The sequence below is a fragment of the Chrysemys picta genome, chromosome 18, assembly GCF_011386835.1.
Source record: "Chrysemys picta bellii isolate R12L10 chromosome 18, ASM1138683v2, whole genome shotgun sequence".
NCBI lineage: Eukaryota > Metazoa > Chordata > Testudines > Emydidae > Chrysemys > Chrysemys picta.
In genome coordinates this window covers 18,132,977-18,151,927 of record NC_088808.1, presented here as the reverse complement: position 1 = coordinate 18,151,927, position 18,951 = coordinate 18,132,977, and the positions used below count along the sequence as shown (strand labels likewise).

General features: G+C 45.0%; 2 protein-coding genes across 5 annotated transcripts in view; one reads left to right on the top strand and one right to left on the bottom strand.

Annotated features, from left to right (window-relative positions):
- Window positions 1-18,951, bottom strand: part of LOC135976492 (spidroin-1-like) — a 925,731-nt gene that overhangs the window by 147,501 nt on the left and 759,279 nt on the right. The window lies entirely within an intron of this gene.
- The window catches only part of VAV2 (vav guanine nucleotide exchange factor 2), a 310,659-nt gene that overhangs the window by 1,331 nt on the left and 290,377 nt on the right, over window positions 1-18,951 (top strand). The gene's annotated exons all lie outside the window — the stretch shown is intronic.

The window sequence follows — 18,951 nt, the reverse complement described above, 5'->3', positions numbered from 1 at the left end:
CAAGGGTATCCGGGTGTAATATTTTTCCAAACATAAATTCAACCTGACAACTCTCAAAGATAAATAGCAGGTCATCTTGAGTCCGAGTCCTAAATGTATGTGTGCACTTCAACCATCCTCTCTATCCTAGGACTGCCTTTGCTTTTGTTCCATGAGTGGGTTTTGCTATGTTTTCTAGTAATGTTTTCAGCTGTTGTGACGTCTTGCTTATAGTAACTTGTCTGTTTTAAGGAAATACTGAAAAACTATTGATTGCACTGTACACTTGCTGTGCACCCAAAAAAGAGAGTGAGAACTCTTTTCTCCAACACTTTCAATCAAAAGTCAAGGACTTGGTGTTTGAGTACAAACTTATTTCCAATTCTGCAAAGATTTAAGCACGTGCTTAACTTTACACATTAGTAGTCCTGTTTATGCAGACGAATAGTCCCATTCAGTTAAAGCTGACCACCTATGTAAGTCTTTCCTTAGGTAGAGCCCAAGGCCCTGATCCTGCAAACTGCTGTGTGGGGAGAAACTTATAAGGAAGAATAAGACGGTGTAGGTCTGTGTTGGTAAATAGGACCCATCAGTTAAGCAAGTAAAGCCAAACATTGTGGTTTTCCCAAAATGTAACAACAAAGTGAGACTGCCCGTTATAAACTGATCAAACTGCTTTTCTAAGAAGCTGATTTTGGTGTTTGATCTCTTAGCCATAGTTTATGTTTGGAGGAAACATCTAGTTGTGCAATGTAATGATCCGTGCATTCTTAGAACACCCTGAGGATGACACACTGTGCATTCTTTTCTTTTAAGGAAACATTACAGCCCTCCAAGTATACTTTCAGTTCCAGATCGACTGTGTATGGAATTCAGAGTTGGCCTAAAATGATTTACAGAGAGCTGAAATAGAGTAGAGCTCTCCGCGTTTGTAAAGGAACTTATTGACACCCTAGTTCTTGCCTCTGTCTGCTTTGTGAGGCTAGGGCTATGGAGGAGTTAGTGACAGATTATAGAGCTGTTGAGAACCTACTACTCCTGATGAAATTACTGGAAGCTGTGTGAATTTAGGATTTCTGGAAATTCAAGTAAAACTACACACAGCTGAATAAAATGGTCCTAGTTTTTAGTCTAGAAGTACCCTTCTTTTCTAGTTGTACTTGCAAAGTACTCTTTAAAGCAAAAACATTTTAAGTTTTTAAATCTTTTAAAACTGATAAGATTAGAAAACCTAGATGTCCATCTTACACACAGGACTTGTAAACCATTTCCTCTTTCACTTAAGACCTGATCCAAAGCCCTTTCCACTCACATCGGTGGTTTTGGGGTTAGATGGGTACCTGCCAGCTTCTGCATGAAGGAACTAGTGATTTTCCAAAGGCAGATAGTGACTTCACAAAACACCTACAAATAGATCAAGGGTCATCTTGCTCTTCTTGCTGTGTTCTAGGGGGTCTGTGAGGCTGTCAGTTACTGGAGGTAACAGGACTTTGACAAGGGAAGGCTGTCCCAGTGGTTAGAGCACTAGCCTAGGAATCGGGAGACATGCTTAATTCCCTGCTCTGCCACAGACTTCCTCTGTGACGTGATATTGGGCAAGTTACTTAGCCTCCGTTCCTCATCTGTACAATGGGCATAATAGTGCTGCCCTGCCTCACAGGGGTGTTGTGGGGGTAACTATATTATAGACTATGGGACTCAGATATATGGCCATAGTAAGATTAAGTAAAGAAGGAACAGATCCTTCAAACGCTGCATTTGAAATACAGACGCGCACACAGGGCGTATTGGCCTGGTAAGGTCAGCAGTGTCTTTCTTTTTACAGAAGTTCTCCACTTCACCTTAAATGCTGGGGAGAGAGAAACTCATAGTAGACATGATGCAGGCAGGGTAATATTCTGCCCTTGGTTTCACCTGCTCATCTTCAGTGATGTAAATGGGGTTACACAGGTGTGGAACAAGAGGCAGAATTTTGCCTGTGGTGAGAGTTCGTTTCAAAGACCAGCAGTGAAATTATGCCTTGGTGAAAAGGAAATGCTTTTTGATCCAGAGGATGCTGGTGTCTGTGACTTTCCCCTTCATGCTGATTAGCAGTGGAATTTATTTTACCCGCAGCCACTAGAAGTATCCCGGAGAACGCACTGGTCTGTCAGGTCCTATCCTGAAACCAGAAAAAACAGCCTTGTAAAAGGCAACAAGGACTTGCTTGTGTTCTGTGCTGATGAGAGGTTAGCTGAGGATCGCCTCATACCGATACTGTGCTGTACTTGTTGGGCAAAGGAACCATGCGTAGCAGAAAGTCAGTTAGTCAGACCAGAGAAGCTTTGCTTCTTGATGCTGTGTGGATGGAGTTGGGGCCAGGACCAGGGCAACCTATTAGGTGACCTAGGCGGTCGCCTAGGGCGCTAGCATTTGGGGGCTCTTCGGCCGCTCCAGTCGGTGGCGGCATTTAGGCGGAGGGAGCTAGGGCAGGGGGGCGCGGGGAGGGCCACCTGCAGCAAGTAAGGGGGGGGGCGGGGCGGCATGCAGGGAACTCCCTGCCCCAGCTCACCTCTTCTCCGCCTCCTCCCCGCTCTGCTTCTCTCCCTCCCAGGCTTGCGGCGCCAAACAGATGATTGGTGCCGCAAGCCGGGAGGCAGGAGAAGTGGAGCAGCGATGGTGTGCTTGGGGAGGAGGCGGAGCAGAGGTGAGCTGGGGTGGGGAGCTGCTGCATGGCTCCCTGGGCTGGGGGAGGGGCATGGGGGGGCGCCTCAGGGTGGAGGGGGGGTGGGAGCTGCCGTGGGGCAGGGGGTGGGGAGCTGCCGCAGGGCTCGGGGAGGTGGGAGGGTGCAAGGTGGAAGTTTTGCCTAGGGTGCAAAACATCCTTGCACCGGCCCTGGCCAGGGCATATTCATTCTGCCTCTGTACAAAGCCAGCTCTGCAAGCCGAGGTCTCAGGTTGGCTCATTCATGCTGCATCTCGGAGACTTTGGTTTGTTCCCTGATGCTGCTGGCCAGGGTAAGATTTGCCAGCACCCTAGTCAGCCCTAACTTTCTAGCCATGGCCTCAGTGGCCAGTGCTGTGTTCTGCACATCAGCGCAAGGCTGGCTTTGGTGAGACCTGACTTCTGCTAATGAATCCTATTGCTGTGGGAGCAAGGTCCAAAGTGGTGGAAAGTAAGAAAATGGCTTTAATCCTCTCCCCCTCCCATCCTTATTGATCTGTCCATTACTGCTATTGGATTTATTGGCATTTGAGTTCTGGCTTGCCAGCTTGCGAATCAGGAGACCCAGCTGATGCAAGGGACATCCTCGTCTGCAAAGTGCAAGCAGCTGCAGCAGCCCTAGGGTTGAAATCCTTCAGTCTCCTGTGTGGAATTCTATAGCAAACCTCCTTCACCATCCCTCCCTTGACTCTCCTCCCAGAACCCTTGGAGCTCTCCACGGCCTCCCCGGTGGTAATCTTTGCTGCCCTATAGCTAATTTCCAGGCCCCTGGTTAGAGCAGTAGTTGTACACTACAGCTGGCTCCCTTGTATCCGTTGCTCTTTTCCGAATTAAAACAAGGAGACGGGTTTTATTTTCCCCTTGAAAGATAACTGCTAGTTTTGAGTTTCGCATTTTTATTGCTGGTTAGATTTGCTTGTAATTTTGTTAAGTCTTTGACCCAAATACAAATTAAATAAGTGCCTCTGCCCTGTGATACAGCTTGGCAATTTTTCTCGGTTGTAATGTCGTTTGACTTCACATGAGTTTGATTGTGGCTCAATTAATTTCCCCTGACAGGGAAACCTTGACTTGTACTCGTGCTGTTGCAAAGGCTAGTCAGAGGTGAGCTACCAAATCAGGTCCTAATTACACAAGGAGCTCAGGGTGGGCAGACATCTGTGCCAGCACAAAGCCCTAGTTACGTCACTGCGGCTCTGGATCAGCTGTGTGGAGCTCCCTTGCCAGACGGGGAGCTAGGTTTGGGTTTGATCCAGACTTTTCCATGGAGTATCTTGCAAACAGTCTGATCTAATTAAGCAGATTTGTAATAGAAATAGCTGCTTGTTCTGTTGGTTAGGATCTTGTGTAATATCCGATGCATCCTCTATTGAAGGCTATAAGTTCTACCCTGGTCTAATACATCTTTTCCATCTGTACTGTGAACTTTCAGGGATGGAAAGTTTTTGGTGTCCTTCAAGAGGACAAGAACAAAAAACGAATCCACCTTGCCATTGCTTCTGTCTAGAAGTTGCTTTTCTTATTCCGTAGTTTGCTAATAATTGTAGTCAGGGCCGGACAGTGGTGATCTAGTGGCTTGGTCAGAGGGCTGAAAGTTGGAGAAACATGGGCTTGAATCCCAATTCTTTCACTGACTTGCTGTTCAATCTTGGCAAGTCACTTCACCTCCTTGCACTTCACTTTCCTGTCTGTAAAATGGGACTAGTAACGCTTTTGTAAAACAACTTTGACCTATGGATGGAAAGCTGTGTGTGTGTGCATGCTAAGAGGTTTGTGTTTGAGAGCACTCTGGCCCACCTCAGACTCCTGAGCCATTGGTGTTGCACCAAACAAGATTCCTACTGTCACCTGTCCCTCTTTTCCCAGTTCCACTCAATCATACTACATATGTTAACTCAATATTGGTCATGACTTCTTGTCCTAGCTAAGATGAGGCCTTTAGGGCTGGTGGTGGGGAATAATTGTTGATTGCTCTAGAAGGCATGTAGGGAGAGTCCGTAAGCTTCATGGGATGCAGGAAGAACAGCATTTCAGGGGAGTATACCATGAAACAGGCCCATCCCTTAATTTATCAATTGGTGTCAGTTCTACTCTCAAGGCAGAGGTAACAATAATAAATACTGGGGGAAGACCATGAATCCAGCCTCTGCAGCATTTTAATACCATTTGCTGCCAGCACGTTAACCCTTCTTCTTCCAACAATTTTTTGTTTTTTAAAGCCATGTGGGGGAAAGCAGTTTTAAGAGACTCTGTCCAGAAAGTCACAATCGCTTCATTTCCCCCCTACCCATGCCCTGGTTTTGAACAAGACCATTAACTCAAGTACAACTGAGCTTGATGTGACCTGCCCTGGAAGGCAAACCACACACCTGGCAAACTGGTGGCTAACAGCGGCGTATTATTGCCTAGGCCGGCAAATCTGCAGGGGCGGCAAATTTATGATAGCAGCATTTTTGTAATCGCGGCATCAGTGACGCCGCGATTCTACCAATCATAGCGCCTATTGAAACCACCAATGACGGCGCAAGGCCATTTAGTAAACATACTTGCGAGAATCCTAAACTGTACCAGACCCCCACTTGAATGCGGGGTTTTGGATCCATGCGCGGTCCCGCGCTATAAGCGAAATCACGCTATACAAACACGCGTTCAAGCGAGGGTCTGCTGTACTGGTAATTTTAATTGTAAATGTTCAATTATTTTAATGATATTTAGATTCATTTTAGTTCAAACAAATTTGTAAAAAAACTAAAACAAGTTCATATGGGGCCGGGGGGGACAGCAATTATTTTAGGACTAAGGGCTGCAAAATCATTAATCCGCCACTGGTGGCTAGAGGTGGCATCTCTGTTCCATGGGAAATTTTAGCATTTTGAACTGAAATGTTGCAATTTCCTGTGTAGTGAAATGTTTTGTTTTGGCTCATTCCAAATGTTTTGTTTCAGCAAAATTAACTTTATCAAAATGCTGTCTCCCCTTCCACCCCCGCCCCCCCTTAATTATTGAAATGGATGTGTTCCCGCAGAATGTCTCAGTTTGGACAAATCAACATTTTCTGTTGGAAAACTTGTTACCAGCTCTACTGGCTACAAAACCAATTGGCAACAGATTCCTGCCTTTCGATAACTGTAATGTTTTCATCACTCCTATGGCTTGTCTAGACTACAGAGTCTGTTTTTCTTTTTTTGGGGGGGGGGGAGGTTATAGCTATGATGGCAGCGTCCCCTAATGGAGATGCAGTATAAGCTAACAGGAGGAATTCTTCTGCCAGCATAGCTACACCCCTTCCCTGAGCACCATTAGCTAAACTGATAGAAGTGCTCTGCTGGTAGCATAGTGTGGTATAAAGGCCTGGAGATGTAGCCTGCCTCTTGTTCTGCTGTCCTTTCTCAGCCTTATGTTCCCTTTACTCCTGTGTTTCTTTCCCTGCCTGAATGCCACTTTTCAGGATCAGGTCAAACATGAACAATTCTTTGCGCCTTTCCCAAATGGGGGCCGTTAAAAAATACCTCGCCTGGGACAGGAACTCTGCTCAAAAGGACCTGTCCTAGCCATTTTAGGCCTCTCTCGTCCTTGAGTGAATTTCCTGATCTGCAGGGTGAATTCTGTTAAACACTGAGTTCCTGTCAATAAAATCAGCCCCTTCTTGTAGCACAGAGGGAATTGTAAGTCTCCAGGACTGTAGTAGGTATTTTTGGTCTGATCTAGGAAATTATGGCAAGAAAAGCCAGCAAGAATATATTTGGAGCCTTGATCTGCTTTTGAGGTTTGATAGTCTTTGCCAGCCTTTCAGGGAAAGCCTATTTTGTCAGTGTTTTGTGTTAAACTTTTTCCCAAGTGCAATGATGAAACTTTGCTCAGCGTTCAAAGATCCTGCTTTCATGTACTTAAATATCTCCAGTGATCACATTGATGCCAACTAATTATAATCCCAGGGCAATAAAGATCTATCTTTCTGTGGAAGTAAGTGCTCTGTGTCACTGATCATTATCACAATGCATGTTCCACGCTAATGTACTGATTGCTTTAGCATATGTGTTTCCCTGCTGGGGTGTTATAGCTGCTAAGATGCTGAAGTCCATATATACACATACATAGGGGCTTGAGGGAGGTGATAGGTTTGTGCACATTGAGGGCCTGATCATCCAATCTGCTGGGTACCAAAACCCCATGGTGCTATAGGTTCTCAGTGTGTGTTTGACAGTTAGGACCTTTACTTTTATTTTTGATGAACATATGTTAACTTTTGCCATTGCATAAAAAATCGCCTGGATACTAGAGACTGTTAAATCATATGGTGTGTGTTAGATGTCAATAATGGTTGGCCCATAAAAGTTTATATCTTAGAACATGTCCAGATGTGCAAGTAATTAATTGTGGCCTGGGATGTGTAGTGGTTTGTTGCTCTTTAGTCCTGCTGAGGTCTAGTAAGTGTAATCCGCATGATGAAACTATTGGCCATTTTTCTATTTATCTATTGATAGGAAGACCAATAGACACCTGACTTTCCCCAGCAGATCAGAATAACCCGCTGTGTCCAGTGAACCGTTGGAAAAACACACCGCTCCTCTTCTGTCTGGAAGACCGAAGTAAAATAATGTGCTATCAAAGGCCTACTTATTGATGATCTAGGCATTCATTTGTTACGACAACTCAAAGCGAGCAGTTTAAAAAAAAAAAAAATTCAGTACGTCGAAGATCAAGGCATGTCGGCACAGTCAGCACTAGTAATTATTCACAAGGGTTTGGGACTTAAAGATGTTGCTTGAAAGCTTTATAGCTTCAGTGCTTGTAATGACTTTCACATGTCATGTTAGTTGTTTAATATAACTCCACATTAGTACAGCCTCGTTGGCTGAATAGTTAGGATAGGTAGATTACAGAGAAGGATGTTTTTTAAAATAACCTATTGGCTGGCAGGAATTCGATAGACATTGAATGGGAAAGGTGTTTGTATTGTATAGAACCTGGATGCCCCATAACACCAGATGCTACGCAGACATATGGTGTAAAAGCTGAGAGTTTGAAAGACCAGATGCAACAGGTGTAGGATATCTGTAAACAGGGTTGTGGGGACGGGGAACGTAAAGTAGCAGTTGCATGAGCATGTTTTGTCTTGGCTGGCGCTGTGTAAATTTCATAGGTGTAGTAGTAAACAGCTTGGTAGCAATACTCTCCGCTTGCCACCTGCCTTGCCCTGGTCAGCTGAATAGTGGTGGATCAGTCTGTTTTAAGAAGCGTCTCTTTGACTCTGAGGGCTTGTCTATGTTGCAGCGGTGCAGCCACGGTGCTTGGGGAGGATGCCACCTACGTGCATGGAAGAGCTTCTCTTGTCTGTGTAGATAGTCCACCTCCCTGACCGGCAGCAACTATGGCGACCGTAGAAGCCCTTCTGTCGACCTAGCGCTATGTACACCGGGAGTTCAGTTGCTATGACTGCGTTGCTCAGGAGGTGGATTTTCCACACCCCTGAGCGATGTATTGAACTGTTACAAGCTGGCATTGTAGGCGAAGTCTGTGTTTGGGTGGAGAATTGGACCTCTTCACTGGTACAGAAACCGAAGTGGTGGTTTTTGTTTTTCATAGTCTTCTGATCCATCTAGAACCTCATGGTCTGTATAGTCATCTTTTTGTTACCTTCTGGCTTGCCCTTTCCTAGCTCTGCTGGTTTCCCTCACGCTCTGCTTCTTATGGGTCAGTTCTGCTCCAAAAAATGACGGTAAAATAGTCTTATGTACCCATGTTTACTGCATCTCCGTGACTTCTAGTTCAGATGTGCTTGGTTTTATGTGGAAAAAGGTGTTTGTTTCTTCTTGCCAAGCCTGCAAGCTCCACCTTGAGCCCAAGAACTGAGCGGAGTTCTTTCCTTCTCCTGCATCGTATTATCACCTGGAATAAATAAGCTACATGTCAGCTGGTTCCCTACCTCCATCACAAATGGCACACTCTGTGCCTGCAGTGAGGCTGCCCAGGTGGGACGCACTCACCCTGCAAGTGGAATGTAATAAAACAATTGTTGCCCGAGAAGGCGGAAGGAGTGAACTGGATTCTATTGGCTTTGTCAGCTCTAGGGCTGAGAAGAATAAAAAGTAGTGAAAATGGACTTGCTGATTTTTAGTGACTCAAGAATGATTTAAATACCCACAGGAAACACATCTCTTGTATAAGAAGGTGCCTTTTTATTTTTATTTTTTTAACCTGGTTGCTCTTCAGGGGGTAGGACTGTATTTTGAGGCCCTCTTCCAGCGCTTCATCCAGCTATAAAGAAGTTATCTTGTCTGCCCTCCCTGACCATTATGGTGAAATCCTCTTGCTCTGGATAGCCATCTAATATTTCTAAGGAGAGAAAGTAATGTTGTTTAACGGTGCCCATCCAATAACACTTGTGATACTTAACTTTTACTAGCGAGTTAGAGGGGGTGAGAAGTTAATCAGAATTTGATGCTTACTCTATTGCTAGCCTAGTGTATACGTGCAGTGGAGTTAGTGAGTTATACGGCTAGGACAACGATAATGTGCATGTGTATACGTCCCATTCCTGAACGCTGCTCAGTGGCAAGTCGAGCTTGTGGTGAAGGAGTTTAGTGCTGGAGTTTAACATCAGATCAAGGCAGCAGGTACCAGATTATACAAAATGATCCATGGAATTTTACGGATGCTAGGATCAGTATTTCTTGACAGTGCCGCACCGCTTCACCTTGGTTCCTTCATCGGTTCTGGAGGGCTCTGAGGAGGGACCAATTTCTGCTGTGTTACGTTGGTGTAAACCCAATCCGGTGACTACACCCAAGTCAGGAGAATTACTCCAGATTTACATGTATGTAACCAAGGGCCTGTTCTTGGGCCACAGTTCATACCCTTTTTTGCCTGCCCCTTAACCCTCCTCACCCCTCCCCCCCCGCCCCCCAAAAACAAAAGCCTCTTACATCCGTGCTTCTGTTTAGGCGTCAGGCTTTTCCCTTGTCCCCTTAATTTCCCACCCAAGCCTCCACCTAAATAAGCTCTCAAATATGCTAATCCCACACATGCCTGATTTCTTCTCCCCTGCAGGCTTCTTCCTACGTGAGAACCCAGCATGCAGTGCGGTTCTCAGCCATCTCTGGTGAAGCAGTGCCCGAGGCAGACACCGTGCTCTTCAGAGTAGGGTTGGAACTTTCATGGTGACTCTGGGTGGGGCCTGTTGCAAATCACTGGGTGTAGGTCCCTTTTTCAGAAACAAAATTCCTTTTATTAGTTGTTGGTGGGCTGCAAGACACTTAAATAAGAAGGGCTAGGTCAAACTGCACTGAAGACTGGTGGAGGCAGATAAGTAAAAACAAGAGCATACCAGAAACATGGCAAGGTATTTTATAGCCTCTGTTAAGGTTGGGTTCAGTTTTCACTTGGAACAGGGATTTAACTCTTGGATTTGTATGAAGAATACAGTACATCTCCCCCAGACTTTTTAAATAACAGAATTAAACCTTTATTCATAGGTTTTCTGGAGAGTTTCAACTAAATCTCTTACTTAGTTGGGGTTAAAATGATTTAAAACAAAAAGGGGACTTTTGTGACCTTTTCTCCTAACTCTTTTGCTAACAAATGGCTGTCTTGTCATTCACGCTTTCCACATAGTTAAAACTCATTAAATGTTCATATAAATAACTTGGCTTATAATAAACAAAGTGTGAGTACAATATAGCTTGCACTAATTCTGGGATCTACCTCTGATCTGTCAAAATTCTGGGATCTACCTCTGATCTGTCAAAATCCACTATCTACTTTGTATTTTATGTGGTCCCATTACTGTAGTATCTGAGCACTGCACAAACTTGAATGTGTTTATTCTTGCAACCAGGGCCAGCTCCAGGCACCAGCTTAACAAGCAGGTGCTTGGGGCGGCCAAGGGAGAGGGGCGGCACCAGGGCCGGCTCTAACTTTTTTGTCCCCCAAAGCAGCAAAAAAAAGCGCCGCTCCGCCCTAACACCCTCCCCCCACCGAGTGCTGCGCCACTGAACCCCCCCGCTGCGCTGCCGAACACCTCCCCACCCCCCGCCATGCTGCCGAACCCCCCCCCCCCCACGCAGAGCGCCGCGCCGTCGAACAGCCCCCGCCTCCCCGCTGCGCTGCCGAACACGCCCGCCCCCTGCGGAGTGCTACGCCGCCGAAACCCCCGCTGAGCGCCGCGCCGCCGAACAGCCTTGGTAAACTGAGCTGAGAGTTCCCAAGCACTTCAACCAAAACACACTATTTTAGATAAAATATAAAACAGGTTTATTAACTACAGAAAGGTAGATGTTAAGTGATTATAAATGGTAGGCATAAAGGTCAGAGTTAGTTACCTTATGAAAATAAAAAGTAAACACAGTCTAAGTTCTATAAACTAAGGAGGATTTGAATAAAGCAGTATTTCACCCTGAACCTCCCCCTCCCCCCCGGCTGAGCGCCACGGCCAAACACCCCTGCCCCCCATGGAGCACCGTGCCCCCGAACACCTCCACGCCCCGCGCAGTGCTGCACTCCATGGGTGCAGGAGCGCACCCCCCCCCCCCGCACGAAGCACCGCCGAATAGCCCCGCCGCGCTGCCGAACACCCCTCGCCCCCCCGCTGAGCGTCGTGCTGCCGAACACCCCCGCCCCCTGTGGAGCGCCACGTCGCCGAACACCTCCACCCCCCCGTGCAGCGCTGCACTTCTGAAGCACCCCCCTCGCGCGGAGCACCGCCAAACACCCCCCGCTGAGTGCTGTGCTGCTGAACACCCTCCCCGCCTCCCACCGAGCACCGCGCCGCCGAGCTCCGCGCTGCTGGACCCCCCCCCCCGCCGAGCGCCGCGCTGCATTGCCCCCCGCCACCCCAAGATTGGCCGCCCCTTACCAGGTGCTGCCCCAAGCACGTGCTTGGTTGCCTGGTGCCTGGAGCCGGCCCTGGGCGGCATCTCCGGCAATTCGGGGGCGGCAGGTCCCTCAATTCCTCTAGGAGCGAAGGACCTGCCGCCGAACTGCCGCCGCCGATCGCGTGGTTTTTTTTTTTTTTTTTTTTTCCCCAATTGCTGCCGCCGATCGTGATCGCGGCTTTTTTTTTTTTTTTTTTTTTTTTTTTTGCTTGGGGCAGCAGAAATGCTGGAGCCGGCCCTGCTTGCAACATCACTGTGAGGTAGGGAAGTTTTTTTTTTTTTTTTTAATCTCAACAAAAAGGATAAGGATTGACTTGATTAGTCTGTAAGTGTCTACGTAGGGAACAACTATTTAATAACGGACTTGTCAGTTTAGCAGAGAAAGGTATAACACGATCCAATGGCTGGCAACTGAGGCCAGACAAATTCAGAGTGGAATGAGGTGAATATTTTTAACAGTGAGTGTAATTAACCATTGGAACCGTTTACCAAGGGGCATAGTGGATTTTCCATTGCTGGCCATTTTAAAATCAAGATGGGATGTTTTTCGAAAAAATCTGCTCTAGGAATTATTTTGGGGGTGGCTCTATGGTGTATGTAATACAGGAGGTCAGCCTGGATGATCACAATGGTCCGTTCTGGCTTTGCAATCTATGAATCTATTAATTTTTGCCCCTATTTTACAAGTGGGGAATTGAGGCATAAACAAACTAAGTCACTTGCCCAAGGTTACATAGGGATCGGGGTGGATCAGGAATGGAGTCCAGCCTTCCCAAGTCTAAGGCCAGTGCCCTAACTGCTGGGCCATTCTCCCTTCCTCCCAGATTAATTATTTGAACTCTTCAAAGTTTTGAAATGAAACATAATTGAACTCTCCCTTGTTGTTTAACATCTGTTCCCCTTGAAACATTCCCTCTGCAATTGGTCTACTAAGTGTGTGTGTGTGGGGAGGATTTTTCTGTCCCCTTCTTAAAAGCTGCTTTTAATAGAAATCTCATTTGACGGCTACAAACGCAGTATTAATCAAATGGCTTTTCTCATCGTTACATTTCTCTTTAAAGAGATCCCGGAAAAAGTCTGTTTCTAACAAAGAGATTTTTTTTTTCCTTATGTTTTCTTTGGTTGCAGCTCAAGGTTATACTGCGACTGATGATGCAATACAACAACTGCAACCAATCTGACCCTCCCCTCCCCTCCCCGGTCTGTGTTAAATGATGGTTTGCAACCTCAGATGTTTCGTACAGGGTCAGTCAGCACTGGGGCTCTTCTGTGCAAGTCTATTGCTGTGCTAGGCTGGTAGAGCAGCTGGAAGGGGAAAACAGGCGGGGAAGTACAGTACATAGATACAGTTAATAAATCTTTGCCATTTAGGCAGTTGTCTTCTGGATTTTTTTTATAGCGAGCATCATCTTTACTGCTGGTTTTGCAACAACCGGTTCCCTTGGGTATGATCAATGTGTTTTCGGTGTAGTTTGATGTGCATGTGCAGTGGTAGCAAACGTCCCACTAGAGCAATGGTTCTCAACCAGGGGTACACATCCTCCTGGACGTACGTAGAGGTCCTCCGGGGGAGGGGGGGGGTACAGCAGCTCATCTAGATATTTGCCTAGTTTTACAACAGGCGACATAAAAAGCACTAGCGAAGTCTGTACAAACTAAAATGTCATACAATGACATACTGCTCTATCCACTGAAATATAAGTACAATATTTATATTCCAAACGATTTATTTTTATAATTACATGGTAAAAGTGAGAAGTCAGCAATTTTTCAATAACTGTGCAGTGACACTTTATGTCTGTGTAAGCAAGTAGTTAAGTGAGGTGGAACTTGGGGGTACACAAGACAAATCAGACTCCTGAAAGGGGTACAGTCATCTGGAAAGGTTGAGAGCCTCTGCACTAGAGCATTGGGTTCTTCCACTGAATGGGGCTATAACCAAATGCAAGGTGCAGTAAGCGTTAATCTGTCCTAGAAGTATTTTGAGGTAGGAATGAAGACTTCGCCTTCAGAAAAGGTCTGGTTTAGATCTAATCCTGGATTCATAGATGGGCCCAATCTGGGAATTATGTTAATTATAGGGATTAGCCAAGATCCCTACTACCTGTTAGTGATTCATGGATTGCCCAGTTCACTTCAAGGGAAACATACAGCAGGTAATCTAGAGACCACATACTTGGTCACTGAAGTCAATGGCAATTTTGCCTGAACAAGGAACGTAGGAGCATAAGAACGCAGGGGTCAGTGCTTTCAGGGTAAAAGAAATTGAGGCAATTGGATACAAACAAGCATGTAGCTCATCTGTGTTGCTTCAGTTTAAACTATTGAATTGCATAGAAAATAGCAACTTTTTACCCCCCCCCCAAATCCATCCTGTAGAATGCAGTTAAGAATTCTATCCCCGCCATAGAATTCTGTAAAGTCATAAAAGACTTGTAGACAGTTTGAAAACAAATACGATTTTAAAAGTAATTTCTAGGAATCCCTTTTGGTTTCAACCCTATTCAATTCTGTAGGATTTTCCCATAAGATTCCCCCACATAGCCTTCCAGTGTACCAGCAACATTTTTGCCTCATCCCTTAAGCTTCTGCCAAGCGATGGAGCCAAAAGGGTGCTGGATTTTGTGATCTGGGAAAAAGTCCATTGGTGACTAGGCAGAGACCATGGTGTCCCCTTGAAACCTACCAGGATTCCTCCACCAAGCACTTGAGGTCAAGTCTGGGTAGTTCCATGGATTGCGAAGCAAAGTATGTACACTGCATGTTTTCCCTTGGTTGGCCAATAATTGAGTGCTTGGGTCATGCAGGCTTATCCTGCTCCCTTCTGGAAAGGCACCATCCCAGTGTTGTCCTTGAGTTGGTGTTTCCTCATGGGACTGTGTAGTAAATTTGCCCCACTACCAGATTATGTAATGTATTCCTGCTTGGAATGGTTAGTCTGGAATCAGCCATTACGTGCTGTGATGCCACTGACTTGACTATTGTAGGGGTTGAGTTCTACAAGGCTTTGTAGGTCTAGTCCACCTTCTACATTTTTATAATGGCTGCGCCCTGTTGTTCAGAGTTGTTAGCGGCACGTGGTTTGTCTTGGTCTGTACTGACGGCTGATCTGATGCTGAACTTGATTTAGCAAGTGTAGAGCAGGCTAAAAGAGGTGGTGAGATCTCATTCAAGCAGCTAGGCTCTGATTCAGCAAAGTACAGATTGACTTTAAGCCATCCCATTGACTCCATTGGGACTTCAACATGTGCTTAAAAGTGACACATGTGCTTGGTTGAATCGGGGCCTGCAATCCATCTGAAAACTGAGTTCAGTTTGTGTTGGATTTTCTTGATAACGAAAATTTACCCTTTCCCTTCCGACATGTGCTTTACCACTGATGTTGGGGGTGGGAGGGGAGGAAATTGGCCCTTTCATTCCATTCATCTCTTTCGGTATATCTTGTAGTAGTTTAGCTGCTAAATGGAACATCTGGTGTCTGAAAGAAGCTTAAGAGGGAGCAATATAGAGATATAGATTTTTTTTTTTTTTTTTAAAAAGAAAGCACTGAGAAGTAATTTGTGTTTACTGATAACATGGAATTATTTGCCAAATCTGATATACTCCCACATGGAAGGAAAGTATTTGGCCATATGGAGAACAACATACAGACAGGACTCTAGTTGCCAGGGAATACAGTGTCCCCTCTCTCCTTGGAGGATATTTCACTTGAATGAAAATGATCAACGTCTCCTGGACGCTTTTGACCGTGTGCGTGGGGGGCCTTCTTGTTGGTTATTACAAGTGGTGCCTAAAGTACGCTCTTAAAGGGCCTGATCACCATAAGGTGCTGAAATCCCTCAATACTCATCAAAGACAATGGGATCCGAGGGTGGTTGGAAGCTTGTAAGATCAGACTTTGAGGATCTGATTCAGTGAAACACTTAAGTGCCTGGATCTTATCGACCTCAGCTAGATTTCAGCATGTGCTTAAGTATGCTGCTGAATTGGCAGTAAGAAATCTTCAGTGGATAGTTGGGAATAGACCAGTTTGCCGAATCAAGTTTGATTCTACATTTTAAAAAGAAAGTTATTGCAATACCTTCTGTATCGTAATACTAGTGAGTGGCCTTACTGAACAGATGACTCCTGAATTGCCTTGAAAATTTACACTGGATTGAAATACGATTTATAAGCAGTTTTTGTTTTCTAAGCAAGCCAATTGGGTAGTGAAATTTCATCTTGATCCTCTAAATATGGCTATTTAACTTCATTGGGTATCTCCAGTATTCATAGCTATGCTGGGCCTGGAGCTTCAGAGTTGAGAAGGATCTGGGCTGCCCCAAAGTTTGGAGGTGCTTAGATCTAGGGATTTGGGGTGGGGGGAGGAGTTTGCTCTGCTCTAAATCCACCACAGCATTAGAACTGGGATTTTTGCAGGAGCTGAAGAGGGTTAGGCACCTGCTTCTCTAAATTGAAAAAGTGGGCCCAGAGGTGTGCAAAATAGCCCCGGAAAAGGAAAAAGTCATGCAGAATTTAAAGGCTTTTTGAGTCTAAGGAACTGATCCTGCAAGCACTTGCTCATGTGAGTAATCCTCACCCAGTGATGCAATTTTTATTGCAAGTCACAAACTATGGAAAGAATCATATAAAGCCCTAGTTCCTGGAGTCATGTGATATGAGAGAATCTTGGCTTATGGTTTTTTTGTTTGTTTGTTTGGCTTTCAGCAAAAAAAAAAAAAAAAAAAAGTTTCTAGCCCACATAGTTATGGAGAAAAGCATGAAAATGTGACCCCCTTAAGGCTTCCAAACCAGAGGGCAAAGAAAAAACCCAAAATGTATTACTTACCTTGAAAAGAATCCTGGAGATTGTAAAATCTCTTGATTTTTGAGGCCTGATTCATAACTTTTGCATTGTTGGAGCTGGGAGCACTATCAAGGGGAATACTTGCTTGAGTCCTTACTCACCTGAGTAATACTTATTCAATGGCTTAAGTCTTGAGCCCTCAATCCTGCTGTACACAATTCTTGGGCAGACTCCAGCACTTGTGCAGAGCCCAGTTGAATTACATGGGCCTGTCTTGGTTGTCCATCCACATGGAACTCTTTTTTTTTTTTTTTTTTTTTTGCAGGGTTAGGACCATACTTATTGACTTGTAGTGTGGTGTCTCTTTGCATGCAGCTTTTCCAAGATATGTCTGTTCTTTTATCCATTGTCGAACCATCAAATGAATCTGTTTTTGAGCAAAAAGTGCTTTCACATCAAAAACATATTGGAATTCAAATTCTTGCAGGCTTTGAGTGCAAAAAAAAGCCCTGATGTCAAATTGCTAATCAATATTTTGGGGGCATGTAATGTGCTTCCCCCCTCTTCCCATGCTCTACCCCCTGCCCTTGGAATTGTGCGTTTTTGCATGAGAATGTTCATGTCATGAAATGTGAGTCTCTTGCCTGCTCAGATTAGGCAGGACTGCATATTCCCAGGAAAATATCCACAAAACACCTGTCCCAATTAGTCTTCCCCCCCCCCCCCCCCATGTCCCAGTGGATTTGCTGAATGTCTGATATTTGTGGGCCATCTTTGTTTGCAAACCAACCACTCGACACTAGAGAGAATGTGTGACGTGTGCGTGGAACAGCCAAGAAACCAAGCGGGAGTGTTGCCTTGCAGATCTGAGAATTGGAGCTGCTGGTTGCTTTAGTCTGAATTATTTACTCTAAGAAACTATCTTCCCCCTCCCCAAATGTTAGATACTGAATTGAACATGATTGGCGGAGGTAAATGAGATGAAGGTGGCATCTGATATCTGTGCATGAGTGAGAAGGTGGGGGGAGGGATAGCTCAATGGTTTGAGCATTGGCCTGCTAAACCCAGGGTTGTGAGTTCAATCCTTGAGGGGGCCACTTGGGGATCTGGGGCAAAACCAGTACTTGGTCCTGCTAGTGAAGGCAGGGGGCTGGACTCGATGACCTTTCAAGGTCCCTTCCAGTTCTAGGAGATGGGATATTTCCATTAATTTATTTATAATTTAAGATTGTCCTGGATACGCTGCACTTCAGCAGGGTAATTTTGTAAACTTTTGTGTTCTGCACATTATAGCAATGCCAGGGTAGGAGAAAGGGTTTTGGCTAGAATGATTGTGTGTGGAGGGGTTTGTCTTGCTTTTTTATTGTTCAGAGGGCAAACTTGAAAAACTTCAGGTCAAACAAAGCGTTTTGTGTAGTTTCTGATGATTTCACCTTTTCAGTTAAACTTCAGCTAACTTTTGAAACAAAGTCAATGTTTAATTTCGAAAATGTCAAAACAAAAGGTTTACTTTTGGGGGGGGGGATTTTTCCCCAGTTTTGGGGGCCAAAACTATTTGCTAAATTTGCAAACAGTTTTAGTTGACCCCAAACTGCATTTTTCGGTTTAAAATGCAGTTTGGGGTCAACTAAAAGTGTTTGCAAATTTAGCAAATAGTTTTGGCCCCCAAAACTGGGGAAAAATCCCCCCCCCCCCCCAAAAGTAATTTGCTCGGGGCGGAAGTCTGGTTTTGGCCTGTCTCTAAATTTTCTGTTTTAAGAACAATTGCTACAAATATCCTGTTGACGTGTTCTCTCACTGATCCAATAGCTGTGTTGGACATCAGCGTTGATATGTTTCTGTAAGTGTAACTTTTTGGATTTTTTTTTTTTTTTTTTTTTTTTGCATGTGTTTTACAGGTGGAATTTTTCAAAAGCGCTCAGTGGTGCTCTAATTGGGCTCCCATAAAGCCGATAGTCATGTTCCCATCAACTCCACAGAGAACAAAGTTAAGGCAAGGCTGAGTACTTTTGAAAATTCCAATCTAAATATGAATGTGGAATTTTTAGAAAGCTTTCAACACTTATGTTCTCTGGTGGTGGAGTCATTCTTATACCAATTCCTGTTAAAACCCTGTTGATTAGTGTTTGAAAAATCCTGCAAAAAATTGAGTGGTTGATAGCTTGGCAGGGATGAAAATGAAATTTTCGATGAAAAATTTCATTGAAAGTTGAATATTTTCCTAATTTTGACCAGCTCTTGGTGGTGGTGCTTACAGATCCTAACTGATACTGGGATCCATGCCCACCAAAATCTACTAACTAAACATACATGACAGGCACAGGATGGGAGAAAGGTGAAGTGACTTGTCCGAGGTCACCCAGGAAATCTGTGTTCGAGTCAGGAACCCAGACCTTCTGATGCCAAGCCCACTGCTTTGCCTTCAACTCTATCTTCTCTGATGCTGCGTTACATGAACTCATAGATTTTTTAAGGCCAGAAGGGACCATCTAGTCTGACCTGCATGTCATAGGCCACAGAACCTCACCCACCCACCTACTCCTGCAATAGGCCTCTAACCTCTGAGTTATTGAAGTCTTCAAATCATGGCTGTAAGCTTCAAGTTACAG